The following is a 15820-nucleotide window of genomic DNA, read 5'->3' as shown; positions in this document are numbered from 1 at the left end:
TAGCACACGACGTGAGGTTTATAACCTATCGTGTTGACATTTCTGTGCCCATTCCAGTTAAAGTTGACTTTGCATGTGAGTTCTTAGAGTTCTCAATTGGTTGCATAACAACTTGGAAGCAATGGCAGGTCCTTGAGCAGCCAGGTGGCAAGAAATTAAGATTGATTTCAGTCCATATGTATTTGGATTTGTCATTATCCTTATCTTGGGACTATGGTTTTGACAATTCACATGGATAAGAACACATACACCAGAAAATCTAAGGGTCATAAGGTTTCTTTCCGATTCATGAAAATGATGGTGAGGAAACACTTCCACCAAGAAGATTTGAAGCAGATAGCAAAGATCTAAACACTTGAGACTATGATTACGACATCCTTTTTCATAGTTCTAAAATTGTTTAGACACACCTATGAGATATCTAAGATTAGGTGTATGATTTGATAAACTCTTATCAAGGCAATCTCGTCTCAGAAATCTAGACTTTGGTAAGAAAGTCAATAAATTATTGATTTCTAGAAGTCCAGCTGATTTCTGAGTACATGTCAAAGCTAGTGGGAGCATGAGTGTATTGCTAATAATCATCATGTTAGTGGAAGCATGATAATTATGATAAAGGTTGCAAGTTAGCAATGTTAATTATAGAAAACAAAAGTTTCAATTCGTGGAGTCGCAGGGGTTGAAAAGTTGTTTTGCTATAATTAAGGGAGAGGAAGTTATACTTCCTTTCAATTCTAAAGCTTAGATTGAGGTTTTAATCATCTTTAGTCAAGGATATATATGAATTTTGTGTTGGAATGGCTCAACATAAGGAAATTCTATATATGGGTCTATTATTTGCGTTCTAAAATTCGATTATGATTACGACATCCCTTTTCATAATCTGAATTATGAGAACTTGGCAAATAGAAATATTGTAGCAAACAACTGGTCTAGAATCATGTCTTCATGAATCGTGTCCCGTATGCTTCGGATATAGGATCGATTGCATGTGCTATAATTGATGGGTTTTAACCATAAGAACTTTCCTATGTGCGCATGCAAAACCCTAATGCTTGGATCTAGGCTTTCTAATTAAACATGCTTTGAATCCAAGACTTCTAATGACTAATTAGGTATGAAAACAATACAAAATCAGGTCTAGAAGCATACCTTTGAATCTCTTGTTTGATCTTGTTGTCTTGGAGCTCTAGAGTCACAATTGCCACTCCTCTAATGACGTACAAACACCAAATAGCAAAGAAGATGATTTGGGAGAGAGAGGCTAGGAGGAAATCGGCCAGGGGTTCTCTATTCTCAATGAGGTGCCGATTTCCCTAAGCCATGGGGTCTATTTATACTTGTAGACTCCTTAAGGGTTACAACTTAAACCCTAGTTGGATAATCTTCTCTTAAAGCAATCCATATCCTTACCATAGATAGCCTTGGACGGTTTTGAGCTATCCTTAGCTCTAGAATTCGTCCAACCCCTATCCAATAAGGATTTACAGTCTAAAGTGTAACTATCAAACAATTGACAGTTTATACCCTCTTATTTAATTAATCTCTTTAAGTCACCAAATTAATACCAATTAATTTATGACTTATATTAATCAAATAACAATATTATTATTCTTTATATTATTCTCATAATATATTAATAATATTTATTCTCTCTTAATAAATCATCCTATCAAGTTGCTACGGTGAAGGCAACCTAAAAGGACCATGCACAATCGGGTCAAATACTTGCCTAATATAGTTGTAGCCTTAGACACTATTCCAACAGTCTCCCACTTGGATAAGTCTAGTAACTATATGCACAAGTACAATTCGATTTGCAATCGTAGCTCTCAAAGACGCTGTCAAACTCTGATCTAATCAATCTTGTCCTTTAGATAAGGGATCGTACAGTCCTCTGTTAGATATCATGCTGACAATTCTATGGAATGATTAGTCTAGCATTTAGGTTTCTCGATCTATGATTTATTTGACATAGAACTTAATTGAACACATCAATTCAGTTCTGACCGGGCCCGGCACATAAGTCAAATCAAATCATCGAGCGGCCGAGATATCACTTTTACCTTCTTAGGATAAAAGTTACAGATAAACTTCGACTTATATGCATTTACTTATTCATTAACCAACTATACACAACAATGTGTTTTATGACACCGAGTTACTGATGCGTTTTCGCATTATCAATGTACAATCAATTAACAAATAACAAACCATATATCTAGGTTTTAAGACTATATGATATTATCGTCTTGCGATCACCCTTTTATATCATATTCCATAAGGTGATTCCAGCAAGCGCGGGTTTGTTCCAATGCTCAAAACCAGTTCATAAGCACTCATGAACGTTGCAACAACCCTTTGCTATGTCTAATACCATTTAGACAATCTACACACCGATTCATGACAATCTTCATTCATATCTACTTCCAAAATATGAACGATTGTGGACAATTTGAATAATTCGATTATTCTTAATAAACTCAATTATTCTGGAAGTAAAAACATGCAAAATGAAACAATAGTTAAACAATTAACATAAGACAGTAACATTACTTATAAATAAAACTCCTTTATTTAATCATCAAATGTAAATTACATTTATCTATTACACGTTTCTAATACTATCTATCTAATCTATGCTAATATCATCCTTCAACCCAATACTCCTAGCATGTTGCAAGTGCTTAACCTTACTTAGTACCTTCGTAAGCGGATCTGCTGGGTTATCTTCTGATGATATCCTCTTCACTATGAGTTGTCCTTCTTCTACACGATGTCTAATAAAGTGATATTTTCTGTCGATATGTCTTGATTTACCATGATCTCTCGGTTCCTTGGTCAAGGCAACCGCTCCTTCATTATCACAGAAAATCTCCATGGGCTCCTTTATGGCAGGTACAACTCCAAGATCAATGATGAAGTTCTTCAGCCATATTGCCTCCTTCGACGCTTCGCTCGCTGCAATGTACTCTGATTCGCATGTTGAATCAGCTACAGTTTCCTGTTTGGAACTTTTCCAAGTCACTGCTCCTCCATTCAGTGTAAAGACCCAGCCCGACTGCGAACAGTAGTTGTCCCTGTCGGTCTGAAAACTGGTGTCACTATACCCTCGCACCTTCAAGTCATCACTCCCTCCAAGGACTAAGAACCATTCCTTCGTCCTCCGAAGGTACTTAAGGATATTCTTCACTGCAATCCAATGGGCTCTGCCAGGGTTCCCTTGATATCTACTAACCATGCTCAAAGCAAAGGCTACATCAGGGCGAGTACAAGTCATAGCGTACATGATTGAGCCAAATGCGGAAGCGTATGGTACTCGGCTCATTTCTGCTATTTCAGCTTCGGTACTCGGACTTTGAGTCTTACTCAACTTGGCATTACTTTGTATCGGTAATTCTCTCTTCTTCGAGTTTTCCATACTAAAACATTTTAGTACCTTCTCTAAGTAAGTGTTCTGACTAAGTCCAATTAGTCTCTTACTTCTTTCTCTTACTATCCTTATTCCCAAAATGTAAGAAGCCTCTCCGAGGTCCTTCATAGTGAAGCACTTCCCGAGCCAGGACTTAACTTCCTGCAGAGTCGGGATGTCGTTTCCTATGAGTAATATGTCATCGACATATAGAACGAGGAAGCTAACTATACTCCCACTGGCTTTGACATATACACATGATTCATCTTCGCTTCATACAAATCCAAACTCTTTGACTTTCTCATCGAAGCAAGGATTCCATCTGCGAGACGCTTGCTTAAGTCCATAAATGGACTTCTCAAGCTTACACACTCTATTCGGATGCTTTGGATCCACAAATCCCTCTGGCTGAGCCATGTAAACATCCTCAGCCAACTTTCCGTTAAGAAAAGCAGTCTTGACATCCATTTGCCATATCTCATAATCATGAAATGCGACAATAGCTAGCATCACTCTAATAGATTTTATCTTCGCAACTGGTGAGAAGGTCTCTTCATAGTCAACTCCGGGAGTTTGAGTAGAGCCCTTCGCAACCAATCGCACTTTATATGTGTGTACTTTTCCATCCACGTCGGTCTTCTTCTTGAAGATCCACTTGCACCCAACGATCTTACGTCCGGGCACAATATCAACCAAATTCCAAACTTGGTTATCATACATGGATTGGATCTCGCTATCCATTGCCTCTTTCCATTTTGCAGACTCCGGGCCTGCCATGGCTTCCTTATAGCTATTAGTTTCATCAAGATTTATTAGTGTACCATCACTAATATATGTGTCCCCTTCGGTAGTAATATGAAAACCATAAAACTGGGGTTGAACTCTAACTCTATCGGAATGTCTAAGAGGTAAGGATTCGTCAATCGGTTCAACTGGAGTTTCCTCCTCGGGTTGAGTGCCAGCGGTAGAGGTTCCTTCATCTATCGACTCTTGAATCTCTTCAAGCTCGATTTTCCTCCCACTGTCTCCTTGGCCTATGAGTTCTCGCTCTCGGAAAACTCCTCTCCTCGCAACAAAGACAACATTGTCCTTCGGTCTATAGAAGAGATATCCAAATGATTTCTGCGGGTAGCCGATGAAAATACATCGCTCACTACGAGGTTCGAGCTTGTCGTGAGTATCTCGTCTTATGAAAGCCTCGCAACCCCAAACCTTGATATGTGCCAATTAGGGAGCTTTCCCTGTCCACATCTCGTGAGGTGTTTTGGCAACCTTCTTAGTAGGGACTCGGTTAAGGATATGGGTGGCAGTCTCTAAGGCATACCCCCAAAAAGAGATAGGTAGTGAAGCACGACTCATCATAGAGCGAACCATGTCCAACAAGGTTCGATTACGCCTTTCTGCCACACCATTCAACTGCGGTGTCCTAGGAGGCGTCAATTGTGAAACTATTCCACACTCCTTGAGATAATCGTGGAATTCAAGACTTAGGTACTCTCCTCCTCGATCGGATAGAAGCATCTTGGTTTTCCTGCCCAATTGATTCTCCACTTCATTCTTGAACTCTTTGAACTTTTCAAAGGTTTCTAACTTTTGCTTGATTAAATAGATATACCCATATCTACTATAATCATCGGTAAAAGTCACGTAGAAGCGGTTCCCATCCTTCGTGGTTGATCTAAATGGTCCACATACATCGGTATGTATTAGGTCCAATAGACCCTCACCCCTTTCACACGTACTCGTGAAGGGTGATTTAGTCATCTTTCCAAGCAAACAAGACTCACACGTGTCATCTTCCCTAAGGTTGAATGACTCCAACACTCCATCCTTTTGGAGTTGGGCTATGCATTTCTTGTTGACATGTCCAAGACGATAATGCCACAAGGATGCTCTATCCATACTATTGGAAGAATCTATGTTTAAAACATCATTTCCTAAGTTATCAACAATCATAACAGTTTCATAAATTCCATTACATGGTATAGCTTCAAAATAAAAGACACCATTTAGATAAGCCAAAATAAAACCATTCTCATTATTAAAAGAAAATCTAAAACCTTGTCTAAACAAACCATGAAATGAAATGATGTTTCTAGCCATTTCTGGCGAATAGCAACAATTGTTCAAATCTAAACATAAATTATTCCTAAGCACTAAAGAATACACTCCAATCTTGGTCACAGGCGACGATCTTCTGTTCCCTATGATTAGATTGATCCTTCCTTGCTCCACATCCCTACTTCTTCCTAGTCCCTGCACATTAGAACAAATGTGATAACCACAACCGGTATCAAGAACCCAAGAAATAGCACGATTAGAATCGTTAGATTTAATTGTGTATATACCTGTGAAATACGGCTTGATCTTTCCTTCCTTAATGGCTTGCAGGTACTCTGGGCAGCTTCTCTTCCAATGTCCTATCTTATGGCAGTGGTGGCACTCTGCCTCCTTTGGGTTAGGGCAGGGCTTAGCAGGATCAACTTTGGTCCCACTAAAAGAGGCACCATCTAGGGCTTTAACCTTGCGATAGTTCTTAGACGAAGCCTTCCTCTTCTTTCCCTTCCCTTGACCCATAGCCAAGACAGGAGCAGCGGGTGGATTGGGAGTTGGTGCAACAGACTTGTCTTTGAAGTTGCTCTCAGCGACCCTCAAGAGACCTTGGAGTTTGCTTAGGGGTGACCTCCTCTTTGTTCATGTGGTAGGTCATCCTAAATTGATTGTAGCTCGGAGGCAAAAAGTGAAGCACTATGTCGATCACCAAGTCTTCCCCAAAGTCAACATTCAACTTGCGAAGGCGGTCGACATACCTTTGCATCTTTTGCAGGTGCACGGTAAGAGATTCTCCATAACCCATCTTAGCGGAAATCATGTTAGTGAAAATCTCATAAAGCTCTTGTCTCGCGTTTTGGTGGTATCTCTCCAATAAGTCTTGATGCATCTCGTACGGGTACATGTCCTCATAGGACTTTTGGAATTCGGAGTTCATGGTGGCTATCATGATGCAATGTACCTTCGTTGCATCGCGTTCATGAGTTTCAAAAGCGGTCATTTCAGCCGGAGTAGCGATTTCAGGGTTAATTTTCTCGAGCTTCTCATCGAGGACATACTCCTTATCCTCATAGCGAGCAATGGTGCGAATGTATCTTATCCATTCGCTAAAGTTCGTCCCATCGAAAGTGACCTTTTGACAAAGGCTCATCAATGTGAAAGAACTAGCAACAGCGTTGTTTGCGTTCGACATCTACAAATATAAAGGACAAAGATAGATTAGAATATGAATCCCTAATTATCACCCAATAAGAAAGATTAGGGCTAGGATCCAACAACAATATTTACATATTAGAAAAGGGATGCCATAATCCAACATGAAAATAATATGAAGGTAAGTGAATGACGATTCACTAATTCTCCACCATAAAAACCTAACTATAAGTCCTAAATGTATTGAGAATTCCTAGGTTCGGATGAGATTCATTGAAACTATTCAATGACATGTTTAAATCTCGATATGCCCCTCTTGTTTGTGACTGGGATACCGAGGATCACAAAGCGGGTGTGAATTACCATGCAAATTCACATGGTGCCTTCATTGTAACGATCACCTATTCGATGTGCCGGTAAACCACACACGCTCCATCGAACTATGATAAACAATGAATCACCATTTGCCACCTTTGCTTAGAACCAATTAGTGTGCCGGTAAACCACACACGCTCCACTAACTTCTTAGCAAGGGTGCAAAGTGTAATTTCATGGGATTGCATCAATTCACTTTTCCTAAAGTAACTAAGATTGGGAAATTTTTTTAAAAATGTGTAGTTACTTTGTATTTCATATTATACTTTTAATGAGAGGATGAGGTTGCCCTATCCTACCTGTTCGGCTAACAACCCTCCACCGATCAAGCAAGCGGTGGGTGTGAGTGTACACCCATTAAGCGCCATTTTATAGGCCGCAACCTTATACCCACCTTATAGATCGGCTTCGTGAATGAGGCCTACTAACGGTAAGACTAGCATTTTAGTTATACACACACACACACACACATATATATATATATATATATATATATATTAATCTTGTAATATTATATTAGTATATGGTTGTATTTTAAACTTTTAAAAACTTAGGGTTTGAAATTTAAATTGTCTAAATTAAAACTTTTAATCACAAAACATAAATTTCAAAACTTGAGGACAAGTTTTAAACATTTAAAACATGGAGGATCAAATAACAAATAATTCTAACTAACAATTAATTTCCTAATTATCTATATTTGATTTATTCAAGATTTTTTGCAAGATAATTACCAATTTAATCAAAATAATTAATTAATTATCATATAAGGAAATTAAATATTTTATTAGTTGATAAATATCTTTAATTAGATCAAGATTATAGTCATATATATCAAAAAATTGGATTAGGGTTGATCTAATATGATTAAGGTAAGTTTCCATAAGATAATCATGAAGAAATCCCGAATCTGGCCTTTCCTAACGCTTGGACTCGCCGAGTGCACCAAGGGACTCGCCGAGTCTGGCCAACTCGCCGAGTCCATGACTCAGAAACACAAAAATCGAATTTTGCAGTTAAGTTTCAAACAAACAAGCAACAATTTAATAGAAACCAAGCTAGGCTCTGATACCACTGATGGGTTTTAGCCATAAGAACTTTCCTATGTGCGCATGCAAAACCCTAATGCTTGGATCTAGGCTTTCTAATTAAACATGCTTTGAATCCAAGACTTCTAATGACTAATTAGGTATGAGAACAATACAAAATCAGGTCTAGAAGCATACCTTTGAATCTCTTGTTTGATCTTGTTGTCTTGGAGCTCTAGAGTCACAATTGTCACTCCTCTAATAGCTTACAAACACCAAATAGCAAAGAAGATGATTTGGGAGAGAGAGGCTAGGAGGAAATCGGCCAGGGGTTCTCTATTCTCAATGAGGTGCCGATTTCCCTAAGTCATGGGGTCTATTTATACTTGTAGACTCCTTAAGGGTTACAACTTAAACCCTAGTTGGATAATCTTCTCTTAAAGCAATCCATATCCTTACCATAGATAGCCTTGGACGATTTTGAGCTATCCTTACTCTAGAATTCGTCCAACCCCTATCCAATAAGGATTTACAGTCTAAAGTGTAACTATCAAACAATTGACAGTTTATACCCTCTTATTTAATTAATCTCTTTAAGTCACCAAATTAATACCAATTAATTTATGACTTATATTAATCAAATAACAATATTATTATTCTTTATATTATTCTCATAATATATTAATAATATTTATTCTCTCTTAATAAATCATCCTATCAAGTTGCTATGGTGAAGGCAACCCAAAAGGACCATGCACAATCGGGTCAAATACTTGCTTAATATAGTTGCAGCCTTAGACACTATTCCAACAATAATATTCATCATTTCTAAAATTTTCCAAATACGTGGAGCATTAAGAAGGGAAAATGTCAAGAATTGGATATGACTAAAATGATTAAGCAATTGTCGAGGACAATCTAAGGGACAGTTGTAAGTATAATGTTAATTCTTGGAAGGACCATACTGACATATTCTGAAAAGAGGCAACTCTTGTTCAGAAGTGATAGTCAAAATGGGAATATGGGAAGGTGGAAGTTGTTCAATAAATCTGTGTAAGATTAGAAAACTTAATGCAAGAAGGATGTTTCCCATGGAATTGATCTCCATTAGAATACTATGTAATGTCTTTTGACAAGTCTTTGTGACTTTGTATAAATTCATTACAAGAGGATCTGTGCATATAAGTTTAAAATCTAACAAATTTCGATAAATGATAGGAATTTGAAATTCTTACATTTTCGATAAGGATTTGGGAGTGTGAAATTAGAATCATTGAAATTATGTTCAATTGGTTTATTTTACAAAGTAAGGATCATAGACAAACATAGAGTGCATACGTAGTGCATGACAAAGCTATTGTTTAGAAAAACATAGTGTACATGCTTGGAGCATGGGACAACTAGTGTTTTTAATTCAAGTATAAAGTTGATAAAACCGAAACAATGAATAATGAGTAATCAGTATGGTGATAAATAAAAGGTGTTTTATTTATATTCATAGGTTTTGATACCATATTAGATTCAATTATTCTTGTGTTTCATTTTGCATGTTTTGACTTCCAGAATAAACTAGGTCATTCTTCCCGAATGACTAAGTTATTCAAACCATCCACAGTCGGTCATAAGTTGGAAGTAGATATTAATCAAGACTGTCATGGGTTGACTTGTAGAGGTCTAAGATGTTAGACAAAGTGGTGCTACAACACTCATGAGTGCTCAATAAGTTCTGAGTATTGGATTCAACCCGTGCTCATTTGAATCACTTTATGGATTTTATCATGAGTGATCATGAGACGATAATATCTTATATTCTACAAACCTAGAGATATGAGTTGTTACTATGTGTTGGTTGTACATTGATTGCATGAAAACACATTTGGTAACTCGATGTTATAAAGCGTTCCTTTGTGAATGATTCAACAAGTAGTAGAACAAGCCATATGAGTCGAAGTTTATCCATTCATTTTACCTTCGGGATAAAAGCGATATTTGTGGGGCCCTCTATGATTTAATGATGACACATGTGAGTGCTTGGTCAATCCATGACTGATTTGATCTGTTCAATCAGTCAGTCATCATGAATCGGAAATCGGGAAACAACAAATGGACAGAGAGAATGATTGATAATCCATGTCTGAGTCTATATGATATCTAGAATGGAGGAATATATGATTCCTTATCTAATGGACAAGTCATTGACAAAGTTCAGAGTTCGTTGACTATGTCAGAGTTCGACAACAACTTTAAGAGCTATGATTGCCAGTTAGGTTTTGAAGTCATACTCAATAATAGTTTTAGACTTATCCAAGTGGTAGATTGTTGGATTAATGTCTAAGTTCATAAGTATATTTGGTATGTACTTGACCCGACTCAGCATGGTCCATTTGGGTTGCACTTCACCTACACAATTTATATGGTTAGTCTTTTGAGAATAGTATATTTATGATTTATATTAATATTTTATAAGTTCTAATATATTAACTAGATTATGACCCACATATAACGCGGGGGACATAAATATATATATATATATATATATATATATATATATATATATATATATATATATATATATATATAAATGCAAAACTAATCCTAATAACTAATCAATGTTTTCAAAAAAAATTATTAATTTACAAAGATAGATATTTTATTTGTAAAATTATAATGATTAGTTAAAATTAATATATACATTGGAATATCTGATCGACGTTTTGTATGTGTGGATATTTGATATAACATAAGTGTATAATTGTTAATTTAAAATAATCATGCAAAATGTTTCGTAGATACAGACGTTGTTTAAAAATTGTAATATTAACCATATATATGTGCTAATATTGATTTTTTGTAATTGTAATTTACACGGTATAGACAGCATCAACACCAATTTTTTTTTGTTTTAATTTTGCTAAGTTTTTTTTCATTTAATAGTACTTATTATATGTGCTACTATGGCTCTAAAACCTGAAAGAAAATTCTAAATAAAATAATGACTATAAACAATAATTACTTAAAATTTACATCAAGAGATATTCAAACGATAACCAATTCCAACACATGAAAAGGCTTCATCATCATTAGCTAAATAGTCGGGTACATACTATAAAAAAATAGTCAAAATGTTGAAAAAAAACTAAAAATTAACATTTTTAGCATTCTTTAGAAGATAAGATACTATATAATGGATAACAATAGTATAGAGTGAGTACCTTCTTTGCCAATTTTCTCCATAGCGTTAGCAATAATTTCACCGATCTCCCTTTCTCTACACATACACACTTTTATTTGAGCTTTTTATTGTTCATAGACGATAACCGAATGACCGTTAATTGTTTATATAATTTCACTGTCATGAAATATGGATGCAAAACATATGTTGCTTCCATCATGTTGATTAAATCTACAAATTTGATTCATATAGAAAATAATGAAAGAAGCATCCCATTTTTCAGATGTTGTTATTTTCCTCATTTAATAAACATTTGAATGAAAGCACATTAATATATTCTAGTTAGGGAGGATAGAGTCATGGTAAAATTGGGAGGTACCATTGGTACCTCCAAGACACCATTCTAGCTTGAGTGGACTAGGAGGAGTGGGTTGTTTATGTAGCTTCACTAACCCGCTTCATCCTCTTTATCTCTCTTCCTCTTGTACCATGTGTCTTAAAACTTATCCCTTAGTTTTTTTGAATTTTTTTTAATTTAGTGGGTTAAAAAAAGATAAGGTTTCCATGTATTGTGGGTTGTGAAAGATGGAAGAGAGAAAATAGGGAAAAGCTAATATAGCAGTGAGTTAATGAATGATGGTTTCCATATTGAATGGTAAAGATAATGTTATAATTTAAAAAAAAAAAGTTTCAATTTAATAATCAATAATATAAAAAAACAACCCCCTTTAAGTACACTATCAAATATAATCAAAAGCTTCGATTGTCCATCTAAAGCACTTACAACTCAAAATTTATTGAAATAATCAATGACGTTAAATAACTGAAAACAATCTCTGACTCTTACAATTCCAGATAATGAAAATCATAAATTCAAATCAAATAAAATATTATGACATATTGAATAAGCATAATCAAAAGGTGGTAATTATGTTGTAGACACAGAAGGTAATAAACAATAAAATAAACAATTTATATTAAAAGGATCATTATACCCTGGCCTCTTTTATAAGGAACCAAAAGTCAAAAATATTCGTTTGTACTCTTTAATAAAGTGTAATATTTAAAGATTTACCAAATTACCCCTGATCATACATAGGACTGATCATATCTTGTAGCCATCACATGTAGAACATTTAAAAAAATACAAGAGACGTTATAGAAAAATAAACTAAAGTTCTGATCTCTTGTAGGGTACATATGATTATTGAAATTAATGTCAACAAAAATCTTCAATATTCAAGTGGTTCGGAATATAACTACCCTCTAGTTTTAGGGCTTTCGACTTCACCCCAAACCCAAGTAGAAACGGTCCCTCAAATACTCTTAAAAACTTGAAAGATTAAAATATACAAAAAAAAAAGATGAAAAGGGGAAATGAAATTTCAAATATAACAACAATATTTTATAAACAATACTACGAACAAATTAGAAACATGCAAATAGAGATGAAAGAATGTCATAATTAGATTAATACTATACACTTATTTAGTCTTATCTTTCTTATTCCCTTATAGGAGTTTATAAAACATTTCTATTTTGTGATGGATTTCGAAATTATTTTTTTTAAGATATGTGAGGTTGTAAAAAATAAAACAACAAAGAAATGGGAATGATAGGTAATCGTAAAATCCAGATAATAGAATGACTAATTCCATTCCAAAAACATGTATGTGAGGCATGGAACAGAACATAATGAAAATTTAATACGATTTTTATGTTATATATTGGAATTTAAATTATAAAGATAATCCTTCACATATATTTGTTTAGTTATTATTATGTAATTAAAAAAGATTTATATTGTAACTTTTATACTAATGTCTTATCTTATCGTTGAGAAAATACTCACAGTGTTCCCAACCCTATTTTCAAGAGTGTAGGGTATACCCATTTATCATTGAGAAAGTAAACTCAATAAGAAGATTCAAACCAGTTAAACGAAAGAATAAGGTTGTGCAAGGTTCTTATTATACTCCTCAGCATGCCCAGACAACACAAGTACTTGCATAGCATCAAGTTCACAACTAAAATGTATTCCAAAAACACAAAACGAAAATTAGAAATCTGAGTTCTATGTATCTCTCCTTTGAAAAAACAGATTAATATGTAATAGATAAATTAGTAGATAGTTTTTTCCAAAAAAAAGAACTCTATTAAGTAACCAAAAGTAATCAATCATAAACATTTTCCAATAAGATTTATCGATGTAATTTATTTACAAGGTATACTAAAACTTTGTCTTTTTTTTGCTATTGAGTCTAAAAGATGTTTTATAATATTAAAAGGGGACCAGTGAATAACTCCATTCTGAGAGCTCAATTTATGTTTTTATAAATCAAAACAAATATCACTAATGGGTTTTGCTGGGTTGTAGGATATGTGGATCACTCACTGGTATAAGGGTTTGAATTCCATCTCTAAATTCACAAAGGGATCAAATGGTAAAGCATTATAGATATTGACTCGGGTGTATTTTCCATTCACGATTTCGTAAGCCACAAAAAAATCATTGACTAAAGACATATACAAGAAACGTAAAAATAAAAAATAAAATCGACATATACAAATTCACTACCTAGTGGACATATCTTCCAAATTGAAACAATGGATGAGAGGTAGTGGTGTTATTGTGTCCATCTTTTTGCTCTCAAATACCTTTAACTTAAAAATTCAAAATCAACAATACAAATCATAAGAAGAAAAATCAAAGCAGATTTAGAAAACGTAACCATTATCGATCTAAACTTAAATTGAAAGGTTTTATAGATTGGAACTTCATAGTTGAAACAGAATAAAATAAACATAATCTAAAACTTAACCAAAATCAATGTTCTAAATAACGTAAGGCGTGATTTAGCGGCAATGTCAAGCCTCAAGATTTTCCATGCCTTGGCGAGTCACGTTGTTTGTAAGGCGTGACTTAAGGTGGCAATTTTGTTTATAATTTATATTTTATATGTATTTTCAACTATTATTCATTTTCATACACATATATGAGTTAATGCGGCATTTTGGTAAAGCTTGGCGGCAGGTACAAGTCTTGAGTCATGACGCGCCATGGCGGAGCCATTGCGAGCTTTTTAGAACCTTGACCCAAATCGATCTAAACTACAATCAAATAAAGTAAAATCCAAATAAAATTTATCTCTATATCATTTCTAATTATTTCATGATGATCGAACACAAGATTGATCCATACAGATTGAAGCCCACAAGTATTCTATTTCTTATTTCCCCTATTTTGTTCTCCAGTACAAAACTTAGGTTAGATAGATTATGTAAAGAAATGAGGAGAGAGTGTACGGGTACTTGTAATAAGGGTGCGGTGGGGTATTTTTTTCATTTTATTTTTAGTGAGATTTAATTGTCATTAATAGAATTCCTAATTTAATTCATTTTATTTTTGATGAGATTTAATTGTCAATAATAGAATTCCTAATTTAATTAATTTTACTTTTGATGAGATTTGATTGCCATTAATAAAATTCCTAATTTAAAATGTAATATATACGTTTTATAAATTTGGTGGACAAAAATAAAATGATTGACAAAGATGATGTCAGCAAATAATCCAATGGTGGAAAATATAGGATTTAAATGCAATCAATGACTCTGATTTCTTCAATTTAGAATTAAAGGTTTTCTTTTAATAATATTTAGAGATATGGAATCATATTATTTAATTAGTATTGATGAAGAATTAATTAAGTGATCAAAAGGAACTAATTAAATATGGACTCTTATATATATATATATATATATATATATATATATATATATATGTGTGTGTGTGTGTGTGTGTGTGTGTGTGTGTAGTGGGCCAAGTTCATTTAGGTTGGGCTAAGTCTTCATGGATAGTCCATGGAGCTTTAACCCATGGATCATAGGAAATGCAAGGTCATGGGTATTAAGGTTTAACCCTAATCCTCCACACTATATGTAACATCCCAAAATTCAAGGCCAAAAATTTCATTTTTAATTAGGTTATTACATAAAATCAAAGTATGAATAATCAAAATATAATATTATGAAACCATATCAGAGAATAATCCCAATGATCTCATGTGCGGAAACATAGTGTGATGCGCTGCGACCAAGCCAGCTCCTTTCCTTTGAAACAAAGTACCTGAAACCAAAACTGTAAACTGTAAGCATGAAGCTTAGTGAGTTCCCCCATCAGACCACATACCACATAACACCATCGGTATCTCTCAACCGGTAACTGCCATCGGTATCTTTCAACCAGTAACCGGGGACTATTTCACCCCTACCACTATCACATAATAATATGTCATAAACATACCGATCACGTACTAACATCATAAACATGTTGATCACATACTAACATATCATAAACATACTGATCACATACTAACATATCAGAAACATACAGATAAGCATTGCATGGGTTCTGTATACCCCTTTGGTATCTTTCAACCGGTAACTCCCATCGGTATCTTTCAACCGATATCTACCATCGGTATCTTTCAACCGGTATTCGCCATCGGTATCTTTCAACCGGTATCCGCCATCGTTTCTTTCAACCGGTAACCGGGGACTATTTCACCCCTGCCACTATCATATAATATCATGATATAATGATACAGTCAGGCATTTCTGGATTAC

This window comes from Lactuca serriola, chromosome 7, assembly GCF_051521515.1.
Source record: "Lactuca serriola cultivar US96UC23 chromosome 7, Lser_US96UC23_V15, whole genome shotgun sequence".
In the NCBI taxonomy this organism is placed as follows: Eukaryota; Viridiplantae; Streptophyta; class Magnoliopsida; order Asterales; family Asteraceae; genus Lactuca; species Lactuca serriola.
The sequence above is the reverse complement of the archived record's forward strand: the minus strand, read 5'-3'. Positions refer to the sequence as shown.